At 40.1% G+C, this 20244-nt stretch overlaps 1 protein-coding gene across 22 annotated transcripts in view; it reads right to left on the bottom strand.

Moving 5' to 3' along the window:
- The window catches only part of DAB1 (DAB adaptor protein 1), a 430095-nt gene that overhangs the window by 109565 nt on the left and 300286 nt on the right, over window positions 1-20244 (bottom strand). The gene's annotated exons all lie outside the window — the stretch shown is intronic.

Genomic DNA, 20244 nt, shown 5'->3' on the forward strand with positions numbered 1-20244 from the left:
CCTGTGCTATTTACTGCTCGGTGCCACTAGCACCTTTTTCTCAATCAAGAAGAAAGATGAACAGCATAGATAGTCAGGCTCAACCTCACTCCATAGATCAACTAAGAGAGCCACAAAGCACAGAGTTTACATCCCCCCAAAAACCTGCATGTATCGGACAGCCAGCTTTGCATAGCTTCATCTGATCATCACCCACTCCTGCACTTCGAGCTTCAGTAGCAACCAACTCAGCCGAACTGAAAGGTTTTAATGTCTACTCTACAACACAAATTGCTCACTTCCTTACAGAAAAGTCTACTCTTTTATATAAACAAATACCAGACATGGTAAAACATAGCACGAAGAAATAATACTGGTTAAGCATTCAGCGCTTATCAATAAAGGCATGGTGAAATGCATATGAATGTCATTCAGTAAGGAAAAGGTCAGGTCTTTCTTAATTTTGAATAGTTTAATAGAATTTGTGATAAACAGATGCTTCTCTTTGAGACATTTTAGCTCAGAGCAAAGCATTCACAACCCGGAAGGTACCACTACTAGGATGTGATTTCACCAGGCTGAGCATTTCAGTCATCAGCATCTGATGTCTCACCTAGAAATGACTTGCAGTAAGAAGATAAATTTTAACTAACACAGGTACAAGGCTGATAAGCAAGAACTAAAGAGAAGCAGAACCCTACACCCCACGCATTTCACTCTGTGCCAGTTCAGCGATGGAATCAAGCGTGACACTGCTGAGCGGGGAAGCATTGGACTGAAACCATCACCTAAGGGGATCACAGAGCTTTGAGTTTTTCACAACAGTGAAACTGAGTGACGATGAGGTAGAATGCAGCTTTTAACTCAAGCTGGAGATTGGGAAGTCGATGAAAACCTTACTTCATTTGGCCCCAAAGACAGTGTTTTTTCACAGGCATAGGTATGAGCTCTCCCAGTACTGAACGCTTTAAGCCAGCGACACACAAAAGCCCAGGGAGTGATGCCTCCACCGAGAATAAAATGTAGTTTTGCTGCTATCATTTAATACAGAAAAACAGCATTTCCTTTTGTAAAATCAGTGTAGTGTATCCACCCTCTGCTGATATATAGGCAGAGGCACAGAACTCGCTAACAAAACACCAGAAGAAACCACCTGAAGCCTGGGAGGACTGGCGCAGGGACAGGAGGCACATCCTTTTGCCTGTAGCTCTGATGTTATTTAGTAGCAAAGCAGCACAAAAGCCTTACTCTGGGCACAGAGTCCATAATTTTACGCCTCTGGATTTCCAAGATTTACATCTGTCATAAATATCAGAAACATGAATCTTCAAAATCAAATATTAAAATGAGGGATGATGCTGCGTTGCACTGCTGCATGCGGTAAATTGCTGTCATTTCTTGAGGTGGCAGCATTTCAGCGGTGGCTGATTGCTTTATTATTTTTGCATTCATTGCCCATCACTGATGTATGCAGGTTCATTTTCATTTTTTAAAAGTAGCTCTAAAATAAAATTTTAAAAAGCACTGTTCACAATAGGCAGAAATTTCCAGGCAGTTTTCTCTGACTCCTTTATTTATTTTTTGAAGTTAGTACAGTGCTGTGAGATTTAGGATAAAAAAAACAATCTCTATCTCCATTGAAAGTATTTATAGATTTGTATAGCATGTCTACTAATTCTGTGTTCAAACACACTATAAATACATCCAGCAATGGAAAACTCAAAATGTACATTAGCATGAGCAGCTTCTTGTAAAGCAGATTCTCAAGAACATTTTCTAAATGTAGCAGTTGAAGCTCAACATTCAGCGGCCTATTCATCTTCCTTTTCCTTTCTACAGAAAGGGGGGGAAGAAAACAGTATTTTTTTTTTCCAGTAGAATAAATGAATTAGAAAACAACTTGCCTGTACCCTGCATGTGAATCCCACGAGGATGCAAAGCTGCTGTAGCACACTTGGTCACCATCAGCTAGAAGGTTCTTGGTTTGAACACAGCAGTGTGTTGAATTTGTACAGTGGCATCTGAACGCTAGTCCCTCCTGTATTTCCTTCTATTTCTTGAGCAGTGTGTTATCGCCCTTGTACTGTAAGGGTTGGCTTGAAACTTTCTTAACCTCCGTGCTTCTATCAGAGCTTTCTGCAAAAACGTTCAGTTTTTGTGCCCTCCCCTTTCAACATTCTCCAGTATCTCATAACTTCCAGCAACAGTGAGAACTCAAAGAGAGGCAATTCTGCAAACCCTATCTTACCCACACTCAATGGACAAACACCAATGTCACAAGTCACAGCCCCAAATGGTGACTTGAGCAGAGATCAGACCTCCCAGGGGTCAGAAGGCAGGTGAGATTGGCCATCTACGTCATCACTTGGATCTGACACACCTGACATTTATTCCAAATCTTAATTTTTCTGCAGCTGTGATCTCCTTGCTCTGCATTTTGTTTCTCGAACTGCAGGTTTGTAGCTTTTTAGCTTGATGCCAGAACACACAGCAGTGTAAGTATCGTGGTTTTGCAGTCACCCACTGCGTACAGCTCTCAATCCCAATCAGACTGCTTCACTTTCTTCTTCTTTTAAATGTTGAACCCAAATACTACAGTCCTGTATGCATTCAAACTTTAGAACTACATAAACAGAGGACAAATCAGAGAGCAGAGCATTAGTGTGTGCCTCCACACCTTCCTTTGGTTTCCTAGACAATGTGCAAAAGAAACAGGAGGCTGCAGAAAGCCACACTTCAAATGGTGACAAATCATTGCCGTTGTTAAGTGGTGCCTGAAAATTATTCTCAGCATGAGCTCAACTAACAGAAACCACTGTCGAGATCTTTTTATAGGGTTATTTTCAATTCCACAGTAACAAGAGAATGCTTATTGTAAATAACAGGTTAATTCTGGAAAGGTGTATTAGGGAAGGTGCCTTATGGAAGAATTTGCACAGCGTAAGCTTTTCATTGCAAATCTCAGGTTACTGGCTGAAATCATGAGCAGGGCTAGAGAAGTCTCACGGTGTCAGGATGTGTGGGTATAATGAGGGAAGAAGTACCAGAAGAGGTCAAGGGACAAGCCAGATTTGCAGAAGGCCTCAAGGATGTAGGTAGGGAAATAATCCTTGCCCTTGGCTAGCAGTGCCTCTCCGGGTACTTCTGGAAAGCGGTTGCAGCAAGTCCGTGGAGAAAATCCCAGCAACAGGAGGCCCAAAAGACTATCAGGACATGGCAAATGAAAATAAATGTTGCAGATTATTGTAGCTGCTGTCAATTTGGGAAAATAGATTATTTCCATGCTCGAAATGAATATATTGCTGTGACTGGTGACTGGCCAGTGTTTAAGTTCTGAACTCAATAATCATATGAGGTTTTGTTTCATGATTATAAAATGCCTCCTCCAGTAATCCATAAAAGTTAAACTTTGGCTCTTATCCATGAGCTGTGCTAACCATCGCATCCTTGTGAGGTGGTTATGCGTTATATCATTCGCTACTCAGCATCACTGTTTTTGCTGTTCACCTGCGACCTCCAGCAAAACACTGCAGAAACATTAGATTTAGACAGAAATGGAAACGAGACTGTAATGATGCCAAAGAGCAGTAATTAAAGTGAAACAAATTAAATTGCAAAGACACTGAAAGACAATTTACTTGAAATGCTGTATTTCAGACCATCTTATTTCAGGGGAAAAAAAACACGCGCACAAAAAAAAAATACAAACCCAAACCAAACAACACAGTTTTTCATTTAGAGTTATGGTTAATTAATTACAAAGGTAAAACCGTACAGGTTTTACAGCTGTACTAGACACATCTCCTGCCTGTGTATGCCCAAATACTGCAGATCCCATACTCCCAAGACTACTGCTGGGCTGCTCATTTTGATGGGAGGCAGGAAGAATGGAGCCTTTTCAGGAATATTCCCCTAAATCTGATTTGAAAATAAAAAAACTGATATGCATCTATACCATAAAGAGTTCAAGAAATCTGAAGTATTAAATGTGTCACATTCCTAACACTCATATATATTTTTTTGTTCTTTGGCCCCTTTGTAAAGATGCTGCCCAAGCAACAAGGAGCCATTAAAGCAAACTGGTTGTCCTGACCAAGGTTAGAAGGTTGTATGGTTATTCCACCTCACCGGACTTCACTTTGTGTCCAGAATAAACAAATTATTAAGCAAAACACCTGAGGAAAAGGGAAGGTTAAGAACCATGCAGGCTCGAAGCCCAGTGCTTTCAGAGGGTGCAGGCTCCAGCCCCTTTACTCCAGAGGGCTGCAGGAGTGCCACCCCACTCCCCCCCTTACAATCCCATCTCCAGTGCTGGAAAACTCCCATCTGGAGGTACCCAGACTATAATGGTATCTTGGAATAAAGAGGGATGTAAGTATCAAGTGATAATTAAATTTATGCGGGTATTTTCAAAGTAATCACACAGCTCAGGAAAAGTGCAGCGCTAAAAATACATGCTATGCTCCAATAATATTTGTAAATACTTTAAAGAAATACCTGAAATTACAGACCAGCTATGTCTAATTTCAGCTCAGCATGACAGTTTTCCTCAAGGGAAGACAAGTCAAATATGAAACTGTCAGAAGTTCCTTCAAATTCAAGCATGATACAGCCGAAATCTGCCACACAGCCGAAGAGAAATTGAAGAAAAATAAAAAAGAAAGCTCACAAAACAAGTCTGCAGTGATTTTTGTGTGCTTTAAAAAAAAAAAAAAATAAATGAGGATTTTCTGCCAAAGTTACTTTTTACAGAAGTTGTTCAAACCCAAATTTCCTTTCTAGCTGCCTTGGGCAGAATTCTCGATTTCATACAAGCGGAGTCCAAAGCGTGCTTTAAGGCACTGACACCTTCAAATCTGTGCAGAGGCAACACCTGCCCCTGAAGCCTTCTGTCATTGCCATCCGCACGCTTCTCCTACTTTCTGCCTTTGTTAACTCATAAAGGAAAACCGGGAAGAGATCGGCTTCTGTTGCTGTGCTGCAGACCGGATTCATTAAGGATTGGCCTGGCAAGGGGCTGTCAAATGAAGGGGAAAAAATGTTTAAAGAAATACAATGAGTGTTTCTATATTTTAATTATGTCACACTGCATATTTTACCTGCAGGAGGCGAAAATATTTACAGACCTGTATGCTTTTACAGAAAGTTGCGTGTACTTGTCAGAGACTGAGGGAAAACAATAGGTCTAAAACCAAGTGAAAAAAGGGTTTATTTCAGTGCACGAGGGCATGTTATGGGACAGTGAAGAGCTTCCATCACCACCGAGCAAGCGGCATTTACACAGCCCTGAATCCACAGCAGGCTGACTGCTCAGGCAACTTTTCCATCCTCCTCGTTAACAATTTCATTCCAGTTGTACAAAAATGATGATTCTAGTGAAGTTCCAGTTTACCTGCACTCCATCAGCTCTGTGCCTTCTTTGCTACCAAAGAAATTGTCAAACTGCAGTTGTTTTGCTGGTGTTGTTGGAATTTCTCAAGTCCCTGCAAGCAGCTTCTTCCTTTAAGGCAAAATCCTTAATCATAAAGCGAGTCCATGTTTGTGCGCATAATGTCATAAAGTCTCTATGGTCAGGGGAACCCTAAGCACGAGACTGGCTTGACTTTTTCTGCCAGCCTCTGGGATGAAGAACTTCAGTGTCTGGAAGGGTAACATCCATGGTCAGTGGTGACCATGGCCAGGAAAGGGGGCGACTTGGCCAGCAAGAACCCAAGTCCCACAGCTGGGATAACCTCACGTAATGTCTAAAGGCAGCCACTGCCATGAGGTTCTTTTAACACAGGCTCAGAGCCTTTATCTTCTCACCAAATTCTTGCAGGTATCAACATCCTGCCCAAAATGGCCAAGAGAAACTGAGACTTCTGCAATGTCACCGAAAATTTCCATAAGAGGTTAGAGATCTGATGTTATATTCCCGAGATCCATGTTGGCCGTATCATCATCCACTCTTATTTCTTACTGATCCTCCTGTTCATTACTAAATTAACAATGAATAAAACTTTTGTATATCCCTCAGCACATGCTTAGTTTTTTAAGGCAAATCCTTTTAAACTCACTGCTATTCCTATATGCTTTCTGCTCCATGGCTTTTATTTTTCCTGATAACTAAAATTGCTTTAAATACAACTAGCATTTGTTATTTTGTTGTGGTGGTGGTGGGTTTTTGCTGGTTTTCTTTTGGTGGTGGTGGGTTTTTCTGTTTGTTTGTAGCCCTGTACCACTCAAAGCATTCACTCTCATATTTAAACCTATGTTAAAATTTGTGCCAGTTCCATCATAACACTGTATTTTGATCAAACTGATGTATTTCATTATTATTCAATATTTCTAAACATCCACCACAGTTGAGAGTAAAAACATATGAAAATCTTTTGTTCTGCTAAAATCAAAATGAAGTACTTTTATGTATTCTGAGCCTTATCAAAACCTGTTCTTCCTTCTTTAAAAGGAATCTTAATTGAAACCAGCTAGGAGAACGTTTCATTAATGAAGTGACATTTTATAATTAGAACACAGCTCGGAACAAACTGTTTAGCTGCAAAGGTGTGAATTTTCCTTTCTTCACTGTTGTTCCCCCCTTCCTGTTATTATGAAGGGGGTTAAAGGCAGCAAACTGGCTGCTGTTTCTTTTTGCTGAAAATTACCTGCTAAGAAAACAGAGACTGTCTAGAAATGTCAGTCTTTCTGCTCCTTTAGAGGAGACGAGGCACATTGGTGATGCAGTCCCATGAACACGCACTGAGCTCTGCAGGGCTAATTCAGAAAGGCACACTAGCTAGTTATTTACCTAGAAAGATACTTTCCCAGAAGATATAGGGAACAGGGCAGTTCCCATACAGCAGTGCTCCCCAAATCATGCTGGCCAGTCTGCACATGTGAGCACTGCCACTCACTTCTTGTGCCCCAAGAGCTCCGCTTGGGACAGCTCTCAGTCAGGCTCCTGGAAGCTGGAATCCAAAGCTGGCAGGCAAATTGCTTTGGGATATGCCGAGTAAAGTTACCTTCTCTAAAACAACATCCCAGGTAGGATGGATGGGATGCTGGAAAGTCTCTGCATCAATGCACAGCAGCAAGAAATACCTAAATAAATACATAAATAAATATGTTCTCAACCAGACACAGGAAACTGTTACAACTCTTAATCTTGGAAGCAGAACATAAGATTGAACAACCATTTCCAGTGTAGCCTTCTGCTTCCAGACACAAGTAAAATGAACACGACTTGGTTTCATAATCTGTCAGAGGAGCAGGAGTGATGAAAACACCCTTAACTACCCTCACAAAGCGAGCGCGATGCTAGGTCTTTGAAGTAGGTTAATACCACGATTACAGAATTTGCAGAGTTTCACCACGGCTTGCTGCTCCAATCTCCTTTCATACTTATCAACTAACACGAATAAAAATGCTTTTGGTACAAAGGTTAAGTACGTTACAGAGGAGTCATTAGCTGTAGCCACACCCCCAGCTGATTATGAAATAAAAATCCTCAGGGCACTATGGCTCGATAAACTCTGAGTTATTCGAGGCTTGTGGCACAACCTTCCCTTCTCTCATCATCCTGAGATCTCGTTCCCAAAGTTGGAGAGGGAAAACACCACTTGGAAAAATGTCACTGTCATCAGCAGAGGACCCAACCCCAGCCTAGTGCAACTCGAACTTCTCACCTCCAAGGGTGCAATTCCAGATTCAAAATTGATTTTTTAAAGAAAAAAAAAAAAGTGTTTCTCCCAACAATCATGACTAAGAATTAACTTTAATATTACCGTTAGGCTTGAGGGGAGTAGACTGGTAAGTTAACATCTCTCAGTCAATGAAATTCCGACCTACAGAAACACACTGTGAGGCTTGTACCTCAAAGATCCCCATACACAACAAATCAAATGAAAATCCCACTCTAAATGCTGGCAAAAGAAACTTCAAAAGTTAAATGTCCTCAGATTCTCTGAATTTGTTGCCTTGGTCACACCAGCATAACTATATTAATGATTTTTTGACATTATTTTGACATCTGGCTGACTAAATACTGGTACTCCAGGGATGCTTGGCTTACATAAGCAGTACTGGCAAGGGGGAGTTGTTTGTATTACACAGCTGCTATTGGTATTTAAAATCATTTACTTTTGTTTGTATTTACAATAATTTTTTTAAAGGAAAAAATGCCCAGTTCTGTCTTTCAAATGTGTTTTTTTTTTTTCCCCTCAAAGACCACATTCCTAAATCTTTCAACTTGTCAGTTCTGAGCAACTTGGTTACTAAGATGGTATTTAAAGGGTTTAAAGTTTAATGCAGGCCAATAACCTTGAATATTTTAAAGAAGCAAGAAAGCAGCTTAGCCACACATTTCAGCAAGTCTAAAGAGACATCATTTGAAAGGCGTTTCTAGCTGGTGCCTCTCTATTTTCACATCTCAGGCTTTTAGAACCTTTGGTCTAAACCTAAAGGGGAAATTTTTCCCTTTGAACTGGGTTACTTCAAATGGAAATTTCATTACTAACCTTAGAGAATTCAGTCTCCTCCAAACATCATCTGCTTTGAAAAAAGCCAACGTGTGTTTGGATATAATTAGTGTGGTAACAGGAATGAGAGGATCTGGCCTGCCGAGGTTACAGGGCGTTAGCAGAAGATGGTGGTGTAATGATTTACACCTCTCTGCTGGAGACCACTGTACAGAAAGGGGCTTGAAGAAAGGGCAGAATTTGCAGTGCTGACCCCAGTGGACAAGGATTTCATCTGATGGTCAGTAAATTCACAAATGTTTAAAGTGAAATTTGTAAAGCTATCTTCACTTTTGTGAAAAACACACCAAGAAATGCACCTTGGGTATCTCTCCCTGCCCCTCTCTCTAAAGAATTCACCTGTGCATTCCCCTACAGCTCAGCAGGAGAAAACAATGTCTAATGCAGCATGCAAATTTCATATTTTTTAATAAAACATCATCTGATAATTCTGCATGAAGGTGTAACTCTGTCTTACTCTTCTGTGTTTGCCATCAGCTCTACATGAGAGCGCTTCTCAGGAGGAAGAAACTCTATCACCCTCATCCTGTGTGTTCCTTTTGTCTTTTGAACTCCAGCCACACAAAAACTGATTCTTAAGTTTATTCCACGCTCTGTTAGACCTTAAACTGCAAATTGATGGAGATAAAAAGCTGGTTTTTGCCTTGTGTTACCAACAGGCCCTGCAGTCCCATTAAAAGCACTGAAAAATAGATTAGATGGGGATTTGACTTTCCTAGAAGCTGAACTTTGAGTAGGTAAGAGGTGAAAAGTAACTCCTGAAGCTGATTTTGTAAAATGACAGTTTCAAAGTTCTTCCATTGCAAAAGCCACACTGCAAAATTGGCCACCAGTAAGAAAGACTCACCAAGTCAGGTTACTTGCTAGCAGTGACATCTTTATATTCACCTATCTTAACAGATGATCATCACGGAACAGAAAATCCCAAATACTTTTTTGTAGGATAACATGTTTATAAAAGTCTTAGTGCATCCTTAAACTTGTATCGATTGCTTCATTACAAAAAGGACGAAAATCTTTCCTCGAAATCTTTTTTAAAACATTACCTTTCATCTTAAGAACTGGAGGGTTCAATACTAATGCATAAAATATTTCATATAAGCACACCGTAATTTCACTCAAAAATCCTGTAACCAGTTGCTCTAAGGACATTCAGCCCCACATTTGATTGGTTCCACCATAAAAAAAAAGGAAAAAAACACATCCACACACCTCCCTTTATGATCTTCATAATCTTTTCACTATGTTGGCATTTATGCATTGAATAGAATATGAGGAATTACTGAATTAAGGATTTATTTTAGAGAGTTTACTAGCTTTTCAAATGTATGGATATATTATTTGCTTTATCTTTGTTTGCTGAAATGACCATGTCCCTGAAAATGGTTATGAGATAATTTAAAATGAATGACTAATGAAATAAATCTAACATCAAACATGTTTTTAACCACAATGGAGGTTCACTGCTTTCAGAAGATCCCAACCTCACCCACCCCCCAAATCCTTGTTATTGACCCTGCTGTTAGTGTATCACTACATTAAAATATATATATGTGAACCTATACATTAGCATTAAACAGGCTTTCAGGCTGTTAGATCTCCTTTCAAGCTGTTTTTGAACACCAAATTTCTGTTTGCTTCACTCCAGCATAAAACTTCTTAATATCACTAAAGACTGTTCCTCTCTTTCTACCCAACCCTGTGGCAACATTAAGCATCCCTATCTTAACTTCCTCACAGCTGCTGGGACCTCAGTCCCTTCTCTTCTCATCACTTATGCCTGATCATCTCTTATTTGTTCAGAAAGTGCTGCCAAAATAACCCCTCCTGAATGCTGCTCTGACTGCATCCCTCTGAAGCCCTGCACCCATTTCCATTTGTTCGGCCTATTCATTTGACACTTGCTGTTCCCTTCTTCCAGCCAAGCCAGGCTCATAAATAAATAAATAAATAAATAAATAAACAAATATCCGCATTTTAAATATTCAGATTTATTCACATTCTGATATTCTCCAAAAAGAAAAAGGAGTTGCAAAAGTAAACTAAGATGAAGAAAAGATGAAGAAAAAAAAAAAAAGATGAAGAAAACAACGAGATGCATACATGTCAAAGTGGCCTATGGAAATCACCTGCACGATGAGACTTCCCCCAGAAATCCTGCCTCAGGATCAAGCTCTTCTCCCACCCCTATGAATTGGAAGCAATCCCAGCTACTCTGAGACAAAGCTTCTTTTCAGAAACGTTACTTGGATCTGGGCAAATTCCTTAATGAAGTCTTAGTTGAAAATACTACCTATGAAAAGCTCCTCGGTTAACAGATCTGCTCATTTTGCTGAAAAAAAATATCCAAAAGTAATCACCTAGATTTTTTTTTTTTTAATGAAGCAATATGTAAGAAAAGAATATTTTTAACATGTAAAGAATTTAGATCTTCTGGTGCTCCCATCCAGATCCATGTGTTCAGGCTGGAGGATCCTGACAACAAAGCATGCAGCTACACCTTGACTGTGGCAGCAAATGGAGCACATCCCCTGACCACTGGCCTTCCATTCACTGAACAGGGCAAAGGTCTCCAGGAAATAGCAATACGAGATCAGCTCATTAAAAATTGTATGAAAATGTCTATCCTGAAGGGATGTTAAATTAGGCTTACCCAGGCAACTTTGAGTCCGCGCTTCCTTAGAATTTCAGTGCTTAACCTTACAGCCCCAGCATTTCTTTAATGCAATTAAATACAGAGGCATAGGTATAACATATTGCTTTAGTTACAGTCTAGCAGAGAGAAGGAAAATAGGTGAGACAGATAAAGAACTCTGTAGGTAGCTTTCATTTTGATCTCCCGGCGTCTCTGTAGAATTGCCATCTCTTTGACACGCTCACTACAGCGGAGGCTGTGTTCTTCCACATGCAGTCCCGCGGAGAAGTGCTGATAGCACGGTATATTTAAAGAGACATTTCAGAGTCTGTGCACTACAGAGAAGACCACAATCCATAAACATCCTTACGCCAGCCAATGTAGTAAATATTAAACACATACACACAACCATGCCAACATTACACGGAAGGTGTGCCCAAATACAGCATACATCCAGTTTCCCCAACGTATTTAATTCACTTGATGTGATTCTGTACATTTGAGCTCAATGAACAATTCATACCAGCTACATGAAGTATAAGAAAAAAGATTAATTCAGTAAACTGCTACTGATGTTTTTGCCTTCTACCTAATTAGCAGCATGCTGGTCCACATTATTGTGATGTTTGAGCATTACGCTCCTATTACTTTGATGGCAATTTTATATTTAAAAATGAAATTAACATCTAACCTCAGAAGACTTGCGCTTAATTTCATTTCACTCCTTGAATCATCCTTTTCATTATACAGCTTCTTCTCCAACTAAACTGAAAGAATCAGAGGCAATTATAGATCACAGATTAGCTGCTCAGCACTTGCTAGGAGTTAAAATGGGGGCAGGTATTAAAAACAAGTTGACTCCAGAAAAAGCTGTTCCTCCTGGTGTTGTAGTTTTCTCCTGGGTTGGCTGTTAACACTGCCATGCTGTAGTTTTTAAAAATACAGTCCCTGTACAGTTACTAAGTAAAGCAGACATCTTCCTTTGTATGCAAAACCATCGTCAAGCAGGACTTCAGGAATTCTACCCAGGTCATTTAGGGGATACTCCTGGCAAAGGAGGAAAGCTACCAAAAAGCACCCCAATTTCTGCTTTGCTGCAAAACCAAAAGCAATCACTCATCTTCAGCTTTGGTTGCTAATTTCTAAAAGTATTTTTACACTGCTTACATTGCAGAGGACCTTGACTCTTTTTCACACTATATCTGCTCAATTAAAATCCCATCATCTGAGACAAGCACTAACAGACACATCGAAACAATTGTACTGCTACCATTAATTTAAAATACCAGTTAACTGCATGTAATACACCTACCAATGATTTAACTATAAATTGGCCTACGCTAAAAAATAAAAAAATATTTTGATTTTTTTCAGCTTTGTTTTCATACCCGAGACTCACACAAACACAAAGTTCAACTAAATGACATGATCTTATCTGCAAAACCAAACAACTGTGAAAGCAGAGAAACGCCTTTTTTCCTGTTTTTATGCTAACGCTAGCTAGTTTATTTAACAATGATTAGTTAGAAACAATACAAATTATGTGTAATTATTTCTGAAAACACTTATCTGTAATAAAAATCCATTTTGAAGAAGAATGGTGCAGTTGAGCACATTTATCCACCTGTCTTTGGACAACACAAACACTTTCCATATCATATTAAGTTCACTCCGGATGGCCAATGATGTGACTATTGATTATATGGCTAAAGTGCATCGTCTACCAGAATCACAGGCACATCTTTCCTTTACTCCTGAGGAGCACAGCGAATTTCTGGGCCTGACTTATTTATCATTGGGAGCCTGGGTCTGTTGGCCAAATCTACTGTGTGCTCCCTTTTAAGCTCTGAGAACAAGAATATGCCATAAAGAATAAACGAAGGGCCTACAAATGCAGCCACAGTCCATGTCAAAAGGCTGGTGATTCTGCAGGTGAGCTTTTCTTAAGAGTGAGTGACCAGCATTCGAAAATCCTGTGACATGGAAGATCAAGGGCAATGATTTTTCAGCTAAGGTTTCTGTGACACAATACTAATGCTTATTTATTTCAGAGAAAACTTGGAAGCTCTATAATGCTTCCATGATTGCTGGGGTCAAGCAAATTTCCCAGATTTACTTGTCTTTGATTTCCCTTCTGTGAAATGGAGCCAGTTAGCAACACAGCAGTTACCTGAGTCTCTAACCTGTATTTTACAGAGGGGCACTTTGACTTATTTTATTCTTGCTTGCAAAACTCCCCGTACCAACGATGGAAAAGGCACAGTCTTCGAGAAAAGCAGAAGTGTTGAAATACATGTAATGCAATGCACTGACAGAAATGTCATTCACTGGTATTTATTGGGCAAATGTTTTTGCACGAAGAATTATATAAAAAGCATTATCATCATTAACAGAGGTGTCCCTGTAGAGCACTTCTGTGTGAACAGTATTAGAAAACTTTTACTAATCCAAACCTCTCGAGGCATTTTAGCTACTAATCTGGGTGAATCAAGTCATTCCTCCTCCGTTGCATTCATCACGGTATAATTTTCCTCCCTGAACTCTCCAAATAACACTTCTCATTCACAGAGGTCCTAACACAAACTTCTCTCGGAGCCTTTTCAGTGACTACAAATGCAGAAGTGCTACCCCCTGACCAGCCCCAGCCCCTCACTCCTGCTGCATTTCAACCACACGTCGGACATACCCTAATGGTGCAGAGGACGAAGCCAGGAGCAATGTACAGCACCGAACAGGATTTGTGGGTGATGCTCACTGCCAGCAGCAGATTTCCTACCGTACAGGCAGCCCTGGAGCACAGAACACCTACCTGTGTTTAATGACTGTTTCATGAGTCAAATCCTCCGCAGAACACGCGTTGCGCTAAGCTCCTAATTGCTGGTTTCAACTGAAATGCTTTGACGACTGTTAAAATATTGAGAAATGATAACGGAACGGGAGCTCTCAGGAAATGTTATTCTTGCACTCCACAGATTATTGATTCCTCCGCTGAGGAACAGCAGAGTAACAGATCTCCAACCTCCATTTAGGCAGACCTGTCTCTCAATTAAAAACAACAGTAAACATTTTAACTGCAGCAAGAGACAACATCCATCTCCCTCTAAGAACGTTTCAATTAACACAACCACGGACCCCCTTTGGTTGAACGCAGTATTTAAAATATAATTCATGAGCTCTCTAATTTATGATAGGTTATTGGATAACTCTTGTTAATTACAACTACACAATGTCAAAATTAATGATTTTCCCACCCTCTTTCAACTTGAGAATGAATTCATAACTTATAACAAGACTCAAAAGATGTGCAATTAATATTGTCAGTAACCACTTCACAAAAGAGATTTGTTAAAGGCAGGCATGTGGACTCAATTAGTATATCAATTAATGTTGCTGTTACTTGATCTATAAATTATTGAAGAACTCATATAGCTACTGCAAGGAAACAAAGCAAATCCACTCCCCGTCAATGAAACAAGCTCCTGACTGAGCCCCTCTTGCATTATTCTTTACATCAAATGTGAATTCTGCTGGATTCCACGAATCTTAGCTAGGTAATCAGAAACACAAATGAACCTAAAACAAATCTGACAACTTGGAATACCTCCTTATAGTGATGGTGCTTTAATTGTTGCTAGCTGATTGTAATATGGGGGGAAAAAAATCAACTGTCCTTGTTCAACACTTACTCATTTAAGCTGAAGTTCTAACCTGGAGATGAACCCGCAAAAGATTTCTATGCATCAGCAAAATCCTAACTTTCATGTCAACCAGAAACCTTCACCCCCCTCTCAAATTCAGCAGTGATTAGGCTGAAGATAAGATTCAAATGGGGTCTAAGAAACCCGAAGCAGGACTTGGGTTGCATTAGACACCTGTGATCAAAACTGATAATGACAAAACATAACCTTGTTTAAGGGCTGCTTATCCCCAGAGGCTCCTCAATGAACTAGAAGCCTCGTGTTTGATCTTAGTGTGACTACAGTTTAGCTTCTGGGAATGTAAAGGGCTTCCTTTAGATGGTTAGATAGGCTCCAGACCCTCATTATATTTTAAAAGGCCCAGGAAATAGATGTGATCTGCCAGCGGCCCGATCTGACACACGTGAGTGGTCCTGGAGCCACAGCACTCCTTTTAATTAGCGGGCACACACAAAGTAGGACGCTTATGCTCTTTGCAATCCTGGTCCCAAGAGGACCAAACTCACATCTGCCCGCACCAAGCAGTGGCAGGCAGCATCCTCTGTTCCTCCTGGGGCAAGCAGGATTCCCTACCTGGCTTTGGGAAGCGCCCTGAGCTAAGTCCACTTGCTCTTTCCCTGCTGAAGCACAGCTGTGGAACTTGCCTTTTCCTTCACTTAAATCAAAGGTGCTGAGTCCTGGCTGGAAGAAGGCACCTAGCTCTGGTAGAGCTGCAGTGCCTCACAGCCCCTCTAGCTTTCCCGTTTTATGGGCTGGTTAAGGCAATCCCCAACTTGTCTTCATGCCTGCTGCAAAATCTGTTGCCGGATGCCACGTGCTTCCCATGCACTGCAGTGGAAACCTATTAAATAATGGGAATTTTGCCCACGGGGATCCTTAGCATCAAAGATTGTTAGGATGATTGTCAAGACGCCTGAGTTATTTTCCGTGTCTTGCTTCTGTTTTTGGAAGTCCCTGACATTTTGGAAACTGAATCAAGTCCTACAACTGACTCCGTGTAGGGGATTGACAAGAGTTGATTTCACAAATAAATAAATAAACCTAAGCCTCAAATAGAATAATTACAGAATTTAAGTGCAAGAGGAAGAAATCAAATCCCTAGAAAAGCTTCCTGGCTTCCCACAAGCAGAAGCAGATCTGCATTCAAATTTGATAGCCTGGCTCGCTTCTTTACAAACCTTTCATTTCAGGTTTCTTGTTAGATTTTAAAAGAGGGGATTTTCCAAGGTGGATCAGTGTGGATCCACCACCAATGCAGCTCATTTCCCCCAAGGAGGTTTCTAAATCAATTTTAATTCCAATAGGCTTAAGGAAATCTGTTTTCAATTTGATTCATTAATCCATACATGTTTATAAAGTGCCTTTCTCCCCCTCACGTACTAAAAGGCAATAACGGTTTATGTTTCTAACAGCTCTGGCTAATAAAAACTTCCGATTTCCTATCTTAAATGCTACAAACATGTAATATTTATTCACCTCTAAATGAACCAGACGACATAAACAAGTGGAAAACAACCAGCCTTTAACAGTGCTATTTGTAATTACTGTAAAGTCTATTTGTAATTAATTCTTTACACTGTTCTTAAGAACCCATGATTTTGGCAAAATTACACAAAAAGCACACCAATAAAGTCCTAAAATAGAGCTCCTGAGAATTTTGTGTCATTTCATTGTACAAACCAGCATGGTAACACTTCAGGACAACTTTTAGACTTCGAGCAAGTTCTCACAAACAGGAGTAACAACATGGATTTGCTGGGAGATATCAGACAAGAGTGGCACAAAGATTAGTGCTGGAGGTCGGGGCTGCAGAAATATAGGCTCCTCTAGTAACAGCTACTGAGCTGTAAGCTCATAAGGTGGTGTGAAGTGTAGAAAGGAGGGCTGTGGAGGTCACAGCGAAACACGGCTCCTCAGTTGTTGAGCACCGTGACAGTACAAGGAGTACAAAGCAGCAATTCAGAAGGAAAGCAGCAGCTTGGCTCACCTCTTCAAGTCAGTTCAAATTCCTGCCGTGTCCCTGGAGCATGACCAGGTCCCTTTTCCAGAAGATCCCATCCAACTCTGCAGTATTTACCCATCAGATCAATATTGGCTGAATAAAAGGCCAAATTAGCACTTGGCTTTTAGCAGCCTATTTTTAAGATTACGCATGGTGATAGCATTAACGCTGGAAATTACAATTTGATGTTATCGTGTAAGTATTGAACTTACCTACAGTACACATTAGAGTTTCACAGCTCTGATTTTACTTAAACAGGTGAGAGGATTTCATATATAGGCTTTTGTTCTAACTTTAGTGATAATCCTTCCAGTAACTCTCATAACTATCATACAACATTGCCTTACCAACCAGCTCTGGTGATAACAGGGAGAGACCAAAGCTACACGAAGGACTGTAAAGCCTGTGGCTGTAAAAACGTTGTGCCTAATGAGAAATGTTTTAAATAATCTCTTGTAAGAGAATTGCTTTGCATATGACTACAGAAGGAGATAATTGTTCTAAAAGTAAGATCCTATAAAATCTGTGACTGCACAGGAGCGTTAATGTCATGTGCTCCACCTGCAGCAGCAATCCAACCACATCCCTGGCACCAGAAGCCTTTGTTCTTAGATAGGCAGGGTACGTGTCTGTGTTTCCCACCACCACATAAAGCGATACATCTGAGTGCTGCAAGTCACAAATTCTCAATGAACACCAAATAATTATTATGCCAAAAGTTGAATTCACTAAGAGCTTGCATGAGGAAGTTTACTTGTATCTAACCTGCAGCGACTGAAGAAGCCAGCAGACCAAGCACCATTTTCATTTTCTGGAAAGAGGAAATAGTGAAGGGCACATGCTGTAACTTTTTTCTTCTTTTAAGAGGCCATACATGGCACAAATATGATCTGGCACATTCCCCACTGCTGCAGCAATCAATGTGATACCACCTAAAGGCCATTATAAGCAACCATAGAAGAATTTCAGGCACACCCCACCCTGCTGCCAGGAGTTAGCCCAACCCAGCAGCAGGGTGGTGCTTCTGCCACCACTAAATATCACACAACTCCTTCCAGACTTTTTCTTTAAGCTGTCCAGACTATAAAATTGTTTGATTAATGGTATTACAGTGCCTTTACCTCTCGATAGGCACTACATCGCAAATGCACTGATCACATACCTGAATAACCATTTCCTTTTTGCCCATTGTACTTACAGTAGCAATAGCAGTTTACATTTATCTAACATTTTATCATGTTTGATACTCACATACCTAACAAATCCTAGGAATTAAGCTTTTTATTATCTCAACACTTCAAGTAAGAAACACTACCCTAATATATCCTCATACAGCTGTACAGAGATTTACAGATTTAGCTGATGCTACGCAGTAGACTTCTGCTGAGATCCAGGAGGAACACTGTCCCAGGCTCTAACTCTACAGTAAGCTTTACTCCCTTTCGGTCACCCCAGATCTTCAGCATGGGACAGATCTGCAGGACAGTCACTCTGTTAGGAAGCTACTATCAAACTTCCCTCCCCACTGCTGTATGGACGTGGCTGTATGGCTCTTGCAGAGGTACGAAACCTGACTCACTGGAAATACATGAGAGCTGAAATTTCTCTTTATAAAGCACGGGTTAATTTCTTGGGAATACTCAGTTCCATTGAATAATCAAACTCATTGATTAGAAACATTAGAAACTTCATGTTTGTACTTGCTACCTGCCAGTGCTTGCTGTTAATGAACTTGGAAAAAAGCTTCATGCTTTTCCACATGTCCATCACCCCTACTATACAGAGGAAGGCTCATTTGTTGAAATATACACAAATATATACAATCCAGCCACAAGTAAATGAGCACACCGAGTTTCTTTTGACTTTTCACTACATGGGATTTGAATAACAAACACTGTCTGAACTGTATACCTTGTCTGTCTAAAGCAATCACCGTACCACGAGGCTTTCGGATGGCTGGATGAGATTGGACATGCACGCACAATACAGAACACGATTAATTCTGGAGATGTGCTGCTGCTGCACACTGTCCCTTCCAGTTCCTCAGCTGCTTCTACGTGCTGCACGGAGCTCTGATCTCTGCCACAGGACATATTTTATACTTTTTCTCAGCAGTGAAGGTAATTCTCAGAATTTCCATTTGGGGGCTAGAATCAGATTTTGTGCAGAGCAGCATTCAGTTATTATGATTTATGACGGTGTTTTTAGAAGACGTATATTGAATATTTTATTAACAAACAGCAAGTTTCTAAAAACAGTTGTTTGCCGTTTTCAGAAGTATCACCCTCCAGCAGAAGAAATAAACACAGAAGACAGACATCAAAAAGATGTTATCTGTATCGCAAAGAACTGAGATTTTTGAGTTTGCCTGCCTGCCCCAAAATGCTGCTCGTATATCCAGCTTTACTTTCTTTACTTGCCTTGATGAGCATCTCTCTCAGATCACATTCCCATTTACATCAAAGTTCCCCTGTTTTGGCACAGCCTCTTTTTTATCTCAAATGAACCATTTCTTCCTTGTGAGTTTAGGCCTAAAGCAGCAATAAGGACACTAAACCATCTTCCCAAATATGTGCTTAAAATGTTTAATTGCTGTGGCTTTTACAAAAACCTAATGGGAAGATCTCTGATACAAAAGCTATAGCAATCACAATGACTTAATTAGCAGGTTGGTAGAATGACCACAGTAAAAGGTATGTCTGCCCAGAAGATGAACAGGTTATTATCAGGTACCTAGCAAAGTATGATTTGCAATACACACAGAGTACCATTTGCAACACACACACAATTATGAGTGAAAGCAAGCAAAATCCTCATCTAGAAAAACATGCAAAATCCTCAGAAGGAAATGGTTAAATTATGTATGAGCAAAAAGAAACAGAATGATGAATTGAAAGGCTTACATGAGGGTCTAAAGGGCTTTTAAGGGTTCTTTTTGCTGTTTTACTACTTCTCCTTTTAGTTTGAGTAATATATATTAAATTCAGCTTCAATCTCAGCTTCATTATCTCTGTAGGTTTAAAATACCACAGACAGCTACAATGAACAACATAAATTATCACAAGAGTTCAAGGTTTTGGTTTCCAAGTTCAATGGCATTTGAAAACACAAGCAATAAAAAACATCCACAGAAATGTAAGAAAAAACATCCCTACCAAAATCTAACAGAACTCCTACTCAAGAAGCACCAGCTCACAGAATTACATTTCTCATGCATATCTGCCCGAAGAACTGCCCTACAATCTGATGCAAACTTGTAATTATAAATCTGAAATCATCTAGCCATGCATTTATTCAGAGCTTCTCCTTATTTCTCTGGATTTTCCTCCTCCTTGTTTCTATTTCCTTTACTAGATTACAGTTAATCTCCCTACAGACAGTTAAAGAGCTCTCTGTAGCTTCACAAAATGTCAG

This window comes from Anas platyrhynchos, chromosome 8, assembly GCF_047663525.1.
Source record: "Anas platyrhynchos isolate ZD024472 breed Pekin duck chromosome 8, IASCAAS_PekinDuck_T2T, whole genome shotgun sequence".
Classification (NCBI taxonomy): domain Eukaryota; kingdom Metazoa; phylum Chordata; class Aves; order Anseriformes; family Anatidae; genus Anas; species Anas platyrhynchos.